Here is a 13,278-nt window from a genome sequence, read left to right as displayed (position 1 = left end):
AGTGCGGCTGTCCATCCCTCATCTTTCTACCAACATATCTTTTAACGTGGTGTCCAATAAAGGTTGCCCTGTAGTGGGGAAAGATGCCATGGAGATGTGGAGGGCCTGGTTTTATAGCAGTGGATTAAAAGCCTGGGCCTGAAATTGCAGATGCAGTGACTGCGGCAGTGGTGGATCCAACCTCATGAGTGCCTTCGCCAGGCTGTTTGTGAGGGTATCCCCCTCAGGGGCATGTGTGGGAGATGTAGGGAAAACTGGCTATGTCATCCTGAATCTTGTCAGGGAGATCAGTGTATGAGTCCCGTGGCACAGCCGGGCCAGCGCCATCTTGGGAGAAACAAACTTTCCCCACTGACTTGAAGAAGAAAGTAGTCAGTTTTTGTGGCTTATATTAATTCATCCTCTTGCAGGACATGCTGCCAGTGGCGTCTGGAGGATCTGGAGCAAGGATGGCTGCAGATTGATGTTTGGATTGTGTCTTTGTCGCTCCAGTTCTCTCCCCTTGAGGACGAGCTGTGTGCTTAAGCATCCATCTTTAGTCAGTTGATGTGGCAGAGAAGCTCCAGGCTCTGGAAGGACCCTGTCAATATTGTTGGGATTTACCTAGCTGCTGGAGTGACAGCTGGCTCTACCTCTCATTGTGAGGCTAGCAGCTGGTACCTGTTTTTGGCACTTGTGCGCTTACTTCGTACCTTATACCTAAATCTTCAATTAAATTAGATATAAAAAAAAAGGGAGCGAGCTGCACTAAAAGAGTCGCTGCTTCCCACTCTGAGCAGACCAAGAAGTCAGCAATAATCTCAGAGCCAATGTGGGACAGCTGCAGCACCACAACGATACTGTAGCATAGAGTGGAGTATGTTTGTGTCTGTGTGTATGTGCTTTTTTTTTTTTTTTTACAAACCTTAAACTTTTTCTTTAAAAGGTATCTTTTTTTTTAATGCATAATTCTTTGTGAGATTAGTAAATACATTTTATGCAAAAGATTGTGCATTCGCTTTTAAACAGGAGTTTTTCATTTTGGTCCAAATCCAATAAATAAGGGGTTCATTCTTTGTCTATATCCTTTTATCATAGTGAGCAGAACCATTTTAAATTGTTTCCTTATGCCCCTGTGGCCAACTGTCCATCAAAAACTAGAATTACTAGTTTATAGCACAGATATAGACTATGATTACAGAGGCATTTATCCCAGCTTAGATACAGCTGTTTCAGTCATTTTGACCAACGTCAATGCAAGGTAATGGAAAACCTGGCTCTATGGAATAGAGCTTGGAGAGTACCAAAGAAAGAAACAGAGATGGCACTCAATTAATCTTAACAAACCTACAGTTCTAAAACCTTTTAGTGATTTCCGGTAATTTCTTTCCAACTTGGTCTTTTTTATTTATTCAAAAAGATATTAAGTAATCTAAATTAAATTAGAGAAATTTAAACTTTAGACTGGATGAAGCCAGAGTAATGAAAGATAACCAGGAATAGGCAGAGTCTCTGTCTTGGCCTGTAACGTATCCTTTGGAAAAGATCCATATATTATAGTCATAAAATGAGCTTTGCAGATTTGTCCCAGTCTCACAGCTTGTTGAACTTGGAAGGGGTGCCTTAGTATACTCAAGGATTCAGTACTCTAAACACTTAGAGGACTCTCTTTAGGGGCATCTCCCCCCACCCCCATTCTGCAGAGACTACTGACACAACACTTATGGGATTTCCAGCAGGGTGAATCAGGCTTTGGCAGCTCTAGCAGTCACCCAAGGGATTTAATAGAAATCAGTCACTAGGATTCTACTTCCAGGGATATACTCACTGCACCTCCAGATAATTGCTTTCAATCTTTTTATTGAAGAAAGTCAAAATACAAACTTCTTGAAAAAGAAACCGCCAAGTTCGGAGTCCCGACCTAAGAATGGTGTCAGAATCAGCAAAATCATAATGGGTGAGATAACAGGGACAATAGCCATGTGAATAGCAAATAAACAAGTTGACTCCAAAACTGTTTAAGTGACAAATAAGGCCATCAGAGCTTGCTAGCAGGGTTCACACATTGCAAATAAAACAGGGTTTAGTCCCAACCGTAAGAAAATAAAAGACAAAGTGCATCTAGATAATTGATTCCGTCTAATATTAGTTAGACACTGTACTGTATATCTCCAGTCCGGATCCTTAACGTTTCTTCTTACTTGGTCCTAAACTGCTTTCAGGAAAATATGGAATGCAACTGCAGGCATTATGCCGGTATCAAAATTTGCAGGCGGCTCTTCCCTCTAAGACAGAAATTATTAGAGCGGCTGAACAGTAACTCGACCACTTCTGCGGGTGGAAGGGGGTACCCCCTTCCTGGCACAGCCACCTTTCCCGGGCGGGAAAGTTAAAGGGGTTGTAAAGGAAATATTTGTTTTCCCTAAATAGCTTCCTTTACCTTAGTGCAGTCCTCCTTCACTTACCTCATCCTTCGATTTTGCTTTTAAATGTCCTTATTTCTTCTGAGAAATGCTCACTTCCTGTTCTTCTGTCTGTAACTACACACAGTAATGCGAGGCTTTCTCCCTTGTGTGGAGAAAGCCTCTTGAGGGGGGAGGGGGCGAGCAGGCAAGTCAGGACACTCTCTACTTTGCAGAAAGAGAAAGGAGCTGTGTGTTAGTGGGCGTCCTGACACTCCTGCTCGCCCCTTCCCCCCTCAAGAGGCTTTGTCCACACCAGGAAGAAAGCCTTGCATTACGGTGTGTAGTTACAGACAGAAGAACAGGAAGTGAGCATTTCTCAGAAGAAATAAGGACATTTAAAAGCAAAATGGAAGGATGAGGTAAGTGAAGGAGGACTGCACTAAGGTAAAGGAAGCTATTTAGGGGGGAAAAAAATCCTTTACAACCCCTTTAATTAAAAAAAAAATGAAGGAGACAGTGTAAAAAAATGTTTTGGATGTAAGCGCCCCAGTCTTACTGTGCTTATGCGCAAATGTAGACTCATATGTAAGTCCTGCACGCATATGTAAACCGTTGCAGATTTCACCACATCTGTGAGGTATTGTCACACATGCCAGAGTAAGAGCAATTATTCTAGCACCAGAATTCCTGTGTATCACTAAACTGTTAACCTGTAAAGGCATTTAAAGCATTTGCTGCCACAACCGAGATATCCATCTTTTCTGTGGCCGATTCTGTAAACGATAATGGTGGTCTCCGCGGCGGATTGGCCCCCCTCCCACACCCTCCGCCGCTTACCGGAGCCGTTGGTAGCGGCGGAGGCGATCGGGTCCTTCTCCCCCACCCGTCTTCATAGCATAGCAGGGGGGAAGCGACGTCAAAACGTCACTTCCGCCAATGCATCTAAGGCCCCGTACTCACGACCAAACATGTCTGCTGAAACTGGTCCGCGGACCAGTTTCAGCGGACATGTTCGATCGTGTGTAGGCAGTAACGGACAGGATTCCAGCAAACATTCGTCGGCCAACGAACAACTGTTTCCTGGTCTTGCTTTAAAACAGTCTGCTGGAATCGTGTCCGTCAGACATGTTCGGTCGTCTGTACACAAAAGCAGCGTACAAAAACCCCGCGCATGCTCAGTCCAAATGAGGAGACGGGAGCGCTCGTTTAGGTAAAACTCGCGTTTGTTTGGGATATGGCACATTCGTCATTAGAAACCTTTTATTCTAGCAAGAGAACAATGTCTTAAAAAGGCGCACTAAACCACAGTTTCTTGCCTTGTTTTATTAATTCTTCTCTTGCTAGAATAACCCCGTTCTCTTGCTGATGCAATTTCAATAGAGTTGTCCCATACTGAAATGTCACATTTCTTGCTTGTGATGTAATCCTTTAATAAGGTTTTCTAGGCCAGACGTGTGTTTTGGTTGGTGGTCCTCCATAATTAATTTTAGTCATTTTTGTAAAGGAATGTGCATCTTTTTATTTTTTTTTGTTGTTTCTAGTTATGTCACCATTTTCTTTAATTTTTTTTTACATGTTTATTTTTTTTTAATTTTATTTTTTTATTTTTTTGTGTTTCATTTGAGAATATTGAACCATGTTGGCACACCAAATGTCCCCCCCCCCCCAAGGAGTGTGTCCTTTGTAAATGACCCATTGTATATTTATTAAAGGTTTGCTGCCTAATAATCCCCACAGTATAACAAACAATAGACATGTTTTCAAATGAAAGCAAAAAGCCTTTTATTTTGGCAAATGTCATCACAAAAAATAAACAGAACGGCAGCACTAGAATAGATAGCAAACTATATGCAAACTTGCATTTCCAACATGGTGAAGGATAAACTTCCAAGCCTCAGGAGCCAAACCCAAAAATATGAAGCAGCAGCACAGAAACAAAGGAACCCAAACTGTGGTAGTCCAAACAATATGTCCTTTATGTGGAAGGAAATGGAAGGCAGAGAATCAACGTTTCCTCCTCTTTCCAGCCTTCCCTCCAGGCAGCCTTCCAGCGGATCTTACACGGGCTCTTGCAGGTGGGGTCGATGTGGCAGCAGGAGGATGGTGTTCCGCAAGCCGGGCCGGGTCACATAGCCCAGTGTCTGGGGTCAGCAGGCCCTTCTGCATCCACCAAAGGACCTGGTTCATCAGGGCCTTTGCCAGTCTTCTCTGGTCCTCCTCCCCTTCATTCAAATCGTGTGCCAAGGAGGCACTGAAGGCCTCTGTGGGGTTGAGGGGGGCCCTCATGATGGCGCTTGCCTCCTGTATCATGCGGAGGCTTGCCTCCTCCACAGGCCTCAACTGCCTCCTTCGGCCTGATGGCCTCACCTGGGGGGGAGAAGACTGGCTGGTGGTGCTTCTCCTGGCCGAGGGGACCTGCTGCAGGCCACTGGGCCCAGCCTCCTCCTGGCTGCCACTGACCCCGGCCTCCTCCTGGCTGCCACGGACCCCGGCCTCCTCCTGGCTGACAGACACGTGAGGATCTGCCACCTCCTGGCTGATCTCTTCTTCCTGTGTGCAAAAAAAAGGACATTTTTTACAATTTCGCTAAATAAAACCACACTCATTTTCATGTTTTTCGTTTAGTATTTTCTGTTCATTATTACTTGAATAGACTCTACTTCTGACCCCTGCAGTTGTCATCCCTGACACCTATTTGTCTGTACACCTTTTTTTGTGCTTTTTCCCAGCTTGGCTTTTCTTTTACAATATCAAATCATTAATCCACCAATAATTATTTAGGTCAGAAATATAGAGGAAACTACTATACCTCCTCATCGAAGGGTGGCAGATCTGCATCTCTGTCAGCCAGGCCCTCTTCCTCCGACTCTGCAGGGCTGTGGTCATCTGGGGAATGTCCACTGGAAGGTAGCATGGAGGAAAGGTTGGAAGCAAGACTAGACATCGTTTTCCTGCCTTCCATTTCGTCCCGCAAAAAAGCCATCTGTTTGTAATACCACAGTTTGGGTTCCTTTGCTTGTGTTGCTGCTGCTCCCGATTTTTTGCTTTTATTAGCTTTGTATGCTCTTCTGTATGTGCTTCTCGGGTTGGCAAGTTTATCCTTCACCATGTTGGCAGTGCATCCTGGCACCCATGTTTGCATATAGTTTGCTAGCTCCTCTAGTGCTGCCGCTCGTACATCTTTATTACAATATAAAGAGTGTTTTGAATTCCACAGGATGGGCGTGTCCTGATATTTTTCTAGTAAGGCCTCTATAGCTTCCTTAGTTTGTAGTTGGTCCATTTCCCGTTGTGAATTATGATATTTCTTTTTGAGTCTAGATTCGCAAAACATAAACCAAAGAAAAATAGATATTAAAAAGGATCAGCGTTGACCTTGATATAATATGTGTCTTCAAATTTATTACCTATATCTAATTACAAACACAGTCTCTCTTGTTTAAACAATGATTGGCAGCTCGGCCGCATTGGTTGTACCAAACATTGATTTGCTAGATGCAGAGCCATTGTTAACATTGCAGTAACTATTTTTAATATAGAAAAATAAACAACGATTACAAATGACAGTATTCATCTAGGCACTCTTTCATGTGTAGATCTCATGCCCCTGACAATGGATGACATAAAAGACACTTCCTAATGACCTCTGTACAACCAACACTTGAACAATACTTTGCCTGATCTGAATACACCATTCAAAAACTTGTCAATGAGGTACAGCATTGTTCACATCTCTATTTTGTGAGGTGTCCAAAAGCATTTGGACACCAAAATAACATTGTGGTACCCCATAGACAGAATAGCTTAAAAAGGGTGCAACCAACAGCCCAAACCCCCATCCCATGGGTCTACATTTTCTAGGCCTCTGCTGATCCCATTTTTAATTTCCTTACCTTCCTGTCTCTCGCTCCTCGTTTCTCACGCTCGCCTAATTACCGCGTAAGATGCGTAATCACGGCGTGCACCTTTTAAACACTCCGCGTATTTATTAAACCCCGCCCTCGTCACCTTTGCTAGGCCCCTAATCAATGTGTTTAGGAAATATGGCGTTAACTGTGTATGTTCTGGATGCACTCGAAGATTCTCCGCGTAACCTACGTAAACACGTTGTTTGCATTCTCTACACTCCGCGTATGTATTAAACTCCGCCCTCGTCTCCGCCCATGGCGTAACAATTCCTCTTTTCCCCGCCCATAATCTCTGTGGGAAAGGAAAGATGGCGATGTCACACGAGCGGGCACGATGCTCTCATGCCACAAGTGAAGGGACAGAGGCAGGGACGTCCCGATCCAGGCAAAGAAGATACAAAGCCACTAATATGCGGTTCCAGGAAATGGTGGAGTTAGTTTCCATCATGCGGAGGAAGGACTATGATGGTGAATTAGGGCCATACAAGACCCCTAACCGCCGAAAGGCACATATTATGGACAAGGTGGCGAGGAGAATGCAGAGGATGTTTGGGATCACCAGGTCCAAGGAACAGCTGAGGAAACGCTGGTCAGACTTAAAATTGAGGGAGCCACATCAGATGAAGAAGATACTTAAAATTCTGTGTAAAAGTAAGTAAATATATTTTGGGGTTGGGGGGGTTGATAGTCTGCAATAATGTGTTGCCATGTATATTTCACCATCTGCCTCCTTGGCCTGCTTGTAATTTTAAAGACATGTTGTCATTTATTTTTTATGACATAAATAACTACATATTTACAAATAGTGTTCTTAGTAAACCACGTAACATCACATAGTTTCTCAGAAAGGCTCGGTTATTCCAGGAACAACACACCTGGACATGGCTCACTGGCCAAACACTTTGTTTGTAAACATTGTGTAAAAGCTAGTTATAAAAAATAGAATTAGGAGAATGGGAAAGGCAAACAGGATACATTCTAAAAACAGTGGTAATAAAGCAGATGTTTTCACATCTGCAATGCAGAGCACCTGTGTCTCCCCAAATCAAAAATGGGTTTTGGTAGGGTCTCCCAGAAATACAGTTTAGGGGGGACATCCATGTGTGTCACTTTGCTAAAAAGGGGCAGGATCAGAGCTTGCCATAGAAGTAATTCAAAAATGTAGGTTTGGTGAAAGATAAAAGTAAATAAATGAAAGCCTCTTCTAAGCAATGTGTGCGATTTCTGCTCTCCAATATCTGTGTGCTGATGAGTATACATTTTTTTTGTTGTTATTTAAGGGGAAAGAAGTCGCCAGCATTTGGAGGAGGCAGAGAGGGCCAGACAAGGCCAAAATCTTCCATCTCGACATGTGGAGGAGGAGGAGGATGTGGAAGGAGAAGAGGATGTGGAAGGAGAAGAGGATGTGGAAGGAGAAGAGGATGTGGAAGGAGAAGAGGATGTGGAAGGAGAAGAGGAAGGAAGAAAGGAGGAAGGAAGAGAGGAGGAAGAAGTAATTTTGGACTTAGAATTTATAGCAGATGAAGGGCAAGTGGCGGAAGAACAATTTGGCGAATTGAAAGAAGGTGGATTGATGGATGAAGGAGGAGTCGAAGATGATGGGGAGGTGGTGGAAGAAGGAGGAGTGATAGAAGATGATGGGGAGGTGGTGGAAGAAGGAGGAGTGATAGAAGATGTCGAAGAGGTGGAAAGGAGAAGCCCATCAGGTCAGTGTCACCCTAGCTTGATTTAAAAAAACATATGTAGATAGGCCTCATCAAATCAAAAATTTTTGAATGCCCATTTTTTTCTTTTTTAGGGGAGGAGGATGGTGTGTCAATATTTTCACGTGCAAGTGCTGCTATAATTATTCAACAGGTAATGGAGTGCAGCACTGAAATGCACAATATGCGTGAAAGGATGGTTGTCATGGAACAGAATGTAACAAATGTCCTTTTGGAATGCAGCACGGAAATGGACAATATGCGGCAAAGAATGATGGTCATCGAATCTAATTTTAAAAATATTATTGACATGATGGGCCGTGTCAAAGACTGAAACACCCCCCGCCCATCCCCCGCCCCCACAACCATTTTTACTGTTTTAATAATGAATACGCCAAAATTTGAAGATACACACACAGTGTGCCAACATGTGCTATCTGCCATCACAGAATATCTAGTGTTTGTGCTTTGTGGGTCCAACCCCCTCCTCCATCCTCAAGTAGTTGAGAGGAAGGGTTTGCTCCCACAAAACACAGACATTGATCACCCATGATGTCAGACAGCACATGTGGCCATTTGTCTGTTGAACCAATGACATTTGGCGAGTTTGCACTGAATGTGTGTATCTTCAAATTTTGGCGTGTTCCAGTGTGAAAGCACACCATGACTGACTGCTGTTGTGAATTCTTATATTTTTATAAGTTTTAAGTTCTTTTTTTTGTCCATGTTGTACATTTTTGGATACTATAAAGTTTAGACCATAAAGAATAAACACCCAAAAAAATGAAATATATATATATATAGAATTATAAATCTCTATAATCACTGAATTTAGTGAAGTCAAGATTTGACTCCTAAATCTCCCCAACAAATATTCGTATTTAAAAACACACAAAAAAATGGAAAAAAATAAATAAAACTTAAAAAAAAAAATATAGGTTTTTGGGCCGAAAAAATATGGCGAGAAGAAAAAATACAAAGGCGGTAAACACCCCACCAAAAATATTCTAGATATATATATATATATATATGTAAACAATAAATCGAACTATATTTGATAAACAAAACTGTGAACTTGTTCAAAAATGTATATTCTTGATAATATTTTTTGTTTAATTACCTGAAAAAAAAATACACAAAGTCCAAAAAATATTGTAGACTCCTAAGTACAAAAGCAGGGAGTAATGAAAAAAATATAAAATAATTTTTGTGGTCATGAACAAGCAAAAATTAAAACACTTGACCTCAAAATTTTCAAATGGAGTTGCTTCTTATTTCTAGACTCAATACCCTGTTTGTAGATGAGTGAATACTGTGCAAAATGTGGTTATTTACTAAAAGTGGAGAAATCAATTATGTACTAAAATTGCAGAAGTTAGTTAGAGAACCAGGAAGACAGATAAAAAGAGAAAAAGCATTAATGACAAACAACTGTATAAAGTCCAATGGTCTAATTATTTATTAGTTGTGAGAATATTCCTTTCTTTTGGGGCCGAATTAGAAAGAAATATGATCTGGCATAGCAATGGCCCCCCGACCCATGAAGTACTCAACATATTTGTCGCGTACCTCACGAGCTGATTGGGGGGCCAAGCCAGCGCGACCAGTGTCCAGCCCGGGAAGGGGATCTGAGGGTAGTCTTGCCTCAGAACCGATGTCGGGTAGGTACGTCTGGGAGTGCCTGCGTAAAAAGTTGTGCAAAATGCAGCAGGCAAATACAACGGTGTCCAATTTATATTCCGCCAGATGTATCGATGTCCTGAACAGGCGGAACCGGTTGGTGAGTATCCCAAAGGCATTCTCGACTACCCTCCGAGCCCTGGCCAACCGAAAATTAAACACACTCCTCTCTGAGGTGAGGGTCCTCTGGGGAAAAGGCCGCATGAGGTGAGGACCAAGCCCGAAAGCCTCATCCGCTAGGAACACAAACGGAAGTCCTTCCACATTCTCTTCATCTGGTGGCAATGCCAGACCACCAGCTTGGAGACGATCATAGAAATCAGTCCGTGCGAACACTCCCCCATCAGACATCCGGCCATTCTTCCCCACGTCCACATATAGAAACTCATACTGTGCCGACACCACCGCCATCAACACAATACTATGATAACCCTTGTAATTATAATAGTAGGACCCCGAGTGGGGTGGGGGCACAATGCGGACGTGTTTCCCATCTATTGCTCCACCACAGTTTGGAAAATCCCACCGCTGGGCAAATTGGGAAGCCACAGACTGCCATTCCTGTGGTGTGGAGGGTAGCTGTGGGGACAAACAAAAAAAGAGATTTAGTACTTTGGCACATAAACATCCTACAAGCATCCTTGTGAAACTTCACAGTATTAAAATTGCATTTGAAAAATGTGCATGGAGAATTTGGGGAATGAAATATATAGGGCCACTTAATTAAGAGACTCCACAGCCCTCTGATGGGCACTAAAAAAGTTTGAAGGGGGGGGGGACACAAAAACTAAAAAGTCGTGTTTTAAAAAATGGCAAGGTGGGTTTGTCCCTAGGATAGCATGCTGGACAGGTTAATATTGGGTAAGGGACAAATATGCAGGTAGGTCAAGAATAAAACATGTAAAGCTTATATCAACATGCATAGGGAGAAAAGGGAACGTTAGTTAAACACACAGCATATCTGGGAAATTAAAAATAAAGTTAGTTGGCCACATTATTACAGCCAGGAAACTTACCTTAATATACTCCTCATGCAGAACTTTGATGATGGCAGCACACGTGTCCGGTATGATGACCCCAAGCGCCTGCGGAGAGATGCCTGTCGAGAACTTGAGGTCCTGCAGGCTCCTCCCAGTCGCCAGGTACCGCAACGTGGCAATAAGCCTCTGCTCGGCCGTGATGGCTTGGCGCATCACAGTGTCCTGCCTCGTGATATAGGGGGACAGAAGATCCAGCAGACTGTGGAATACGGGGTCCGTCATGCGGAGAAAATTCCTAAAGTCATTAGGATTATTCTCCTGGATTTCCCTAAGCAGAGGCATATGTGAGAACTGGTCACGCTGGCGCAACCAATTCTTGGTCCAGAAACGCCTCCGCCCCCTGTTTCTGGCCAAAGTACTGGAAAAATGAACATATCCAGCAGCCATCCCATAAACAGCACCAACTCGCGAAAATTGACGCTGCTGCTCCATCATGGCTTCAAACCGGCCGGCTGGTCAGTCAAGAACACACTCAAACAGAAAGCACTCGCAAATCCAGCACTACCTGCGACGAACGCGTGACAAACAGATACGAGCGCACAGGATGCAACTGCAAAAGCAGAAACAACCTGCTAGCCTATAGCCGAATGACAACTACGTTACCGCAAGCACACGCACTGAACCCGTGAATACACGCTGTCAAAGCCTGGAGACCGAGAAGCGCGAATCAGCTCTAACCAAACCTTCACTAACACGAGCAAACCCGTAACTAGCAAAAGAGGAACAGAGGGCGGCGCCATTAAGTTTGGTCTTCCCCTTTATAGTGACGTCGTACGTAGTTTACGTGCACGCGTTCCGGTACGACGGTAATTTGGTCCGCTGGTGTGTACAAGCCAGCGGAACCAAACAAAAATCAGCCTTGTACGCCGGAAACTGTCCGGCAGACAGTTTTCAGCGCACAGATCCGGTCGTGAGTACAAGGCCTCAAAGGCACTTTTTTGTTGTCCTTTTTTAAAATGACAATTTGTTATTATTGTTATTATTGCATTTTCGTTTAAATATGAGATTTGAGGTCTTTTTGACCCCAGATCTCATATTTAAGAGGACCTGTCATTCTTTTTTTTCTACTACAAGGGATGTTTACATTCCTTGTAATAGGAATAGAAGTGACCCATTTTTTTTTAAACAGTGTAAAATAAATGAAATCAGTTAAAATAATTAAGAAAACTAATTATTTATTTTTTAAAGCGCCCCGTCCCGACGAGCTTGCGCGCAGAAGCGAACCGCACATGTGAGGTATCACCGCAATCATTAGAGCGAGAGCAATAATTATAGTCCTAGGCCTTCTCTGTAACTCAAAAGATGCAACCTATAGAATTTTTTAAATGGAGATTTTTAAGGGTAAAAGTTTGACGTCATTCCACGAGCGGGTGTAATTTTGAAGTGTGACATGTTGGGTATCATTTTACTCGGGGAACATTATCTTTCACAATCTAAAAAAAAAATGGGCTAACTTTACTGTTGTCTTGTTTTTTAATCAAAACATTTTTTTTTCCAAAAAAAGTGCGCTTGTGCGTCTTAGAAAAAAATATATAGGCCCAGATTCTGAAAGGACTTACGACGACGCAGCGCCATTTAAGCCATCGTAAGTCCTAATCCGAGCCGTCGTATCTATGCGCCTGATTCTTAGAATCAGTTACACATAGATATCCATTAGATCCGACAGGCGTAAGTCTCTTACGCCATCAGATCGTAACTGCATTTTTCCGCTGGCCGCTAGGGGCGTGTAAGCTGATTTACGCGTCGAATTATGTAAATCAGCTAGATACGCAAATTCACGAACGTACGCCCGGCCGACGCAGTAAAGTTACGATGTTTACGTTAGGCTTTTCCCGGCGTATAGTTGCCCCTGCTATATGAGGCATAAGTGCGGCGTACCAATGTTAAGTATGGCCATCGTTCCCGCGTCAAAATTTGAAAAAGTTACGTCGTTTGCGTAAGTCGTCTGTGAATGTCGTCTGTGAATGGGGCTGGACGTCATTTACGTTCACGTCGAAACCAATGACGTCCTTGCGGCGTACTTTGGAGCAATGCACACTGGGAAATTCCACGGACGGCGCATGCGCCGTTCGGGAAAAACGTCAATCACGTCGGGTCACAGTAGATTTGCATAAAACACGCCCCCCTGATCCAAATTTGAATTAGGCGGGCTTACGCCGGCCGATTTACGCTGCGCCGCCGCAACTTACGGAGCAAGTGCTTTGAGAATACAGCACTTGCCCATCTAAGTTGTGTAGGCGTAATGTAAATCGGATACGTTACGCCCGGGCAAAGTTACGCCGCTTTACGAGAATCTGGCCCATAATGTTTGGGGGTTCTATGTAATTTTATAGCAAAAGAAAACTGTTTTAAACTTGTAAACACGGAGTCTGAAAAACAGGCTCGGTCCTTAAGTGGTAGTGGGACATGTTAGGTATCTATTTACTCAGTGTAACATGATTTCTTATATTTTACCAAAATATTGTGTTTGTGTGCATTCATTGAAGTGTTTCTTTAAGTTTTTTTTCTCAAAAAAATTGCATTAGAAAAACCTCTGCACAAATACCATGTGATATCAAAAAAT

The sequence above is a fragment of the Rana temporaria genome, chromosome 10, assembly GCF_905171775.1.
Source record: "Rana temporaria chromosome 10, aRanTem1.1, whole genome shotgun sequence".
Classification (NCBI taxonomy): domain Eukaryota; kingdom Metazoa; phylum Chordata; class Amphibia; order Anura; family Ranidae; genus Rana; species Rana temporaria.
Note: the sequence above shows the minus strand (reverse complement) of the source record.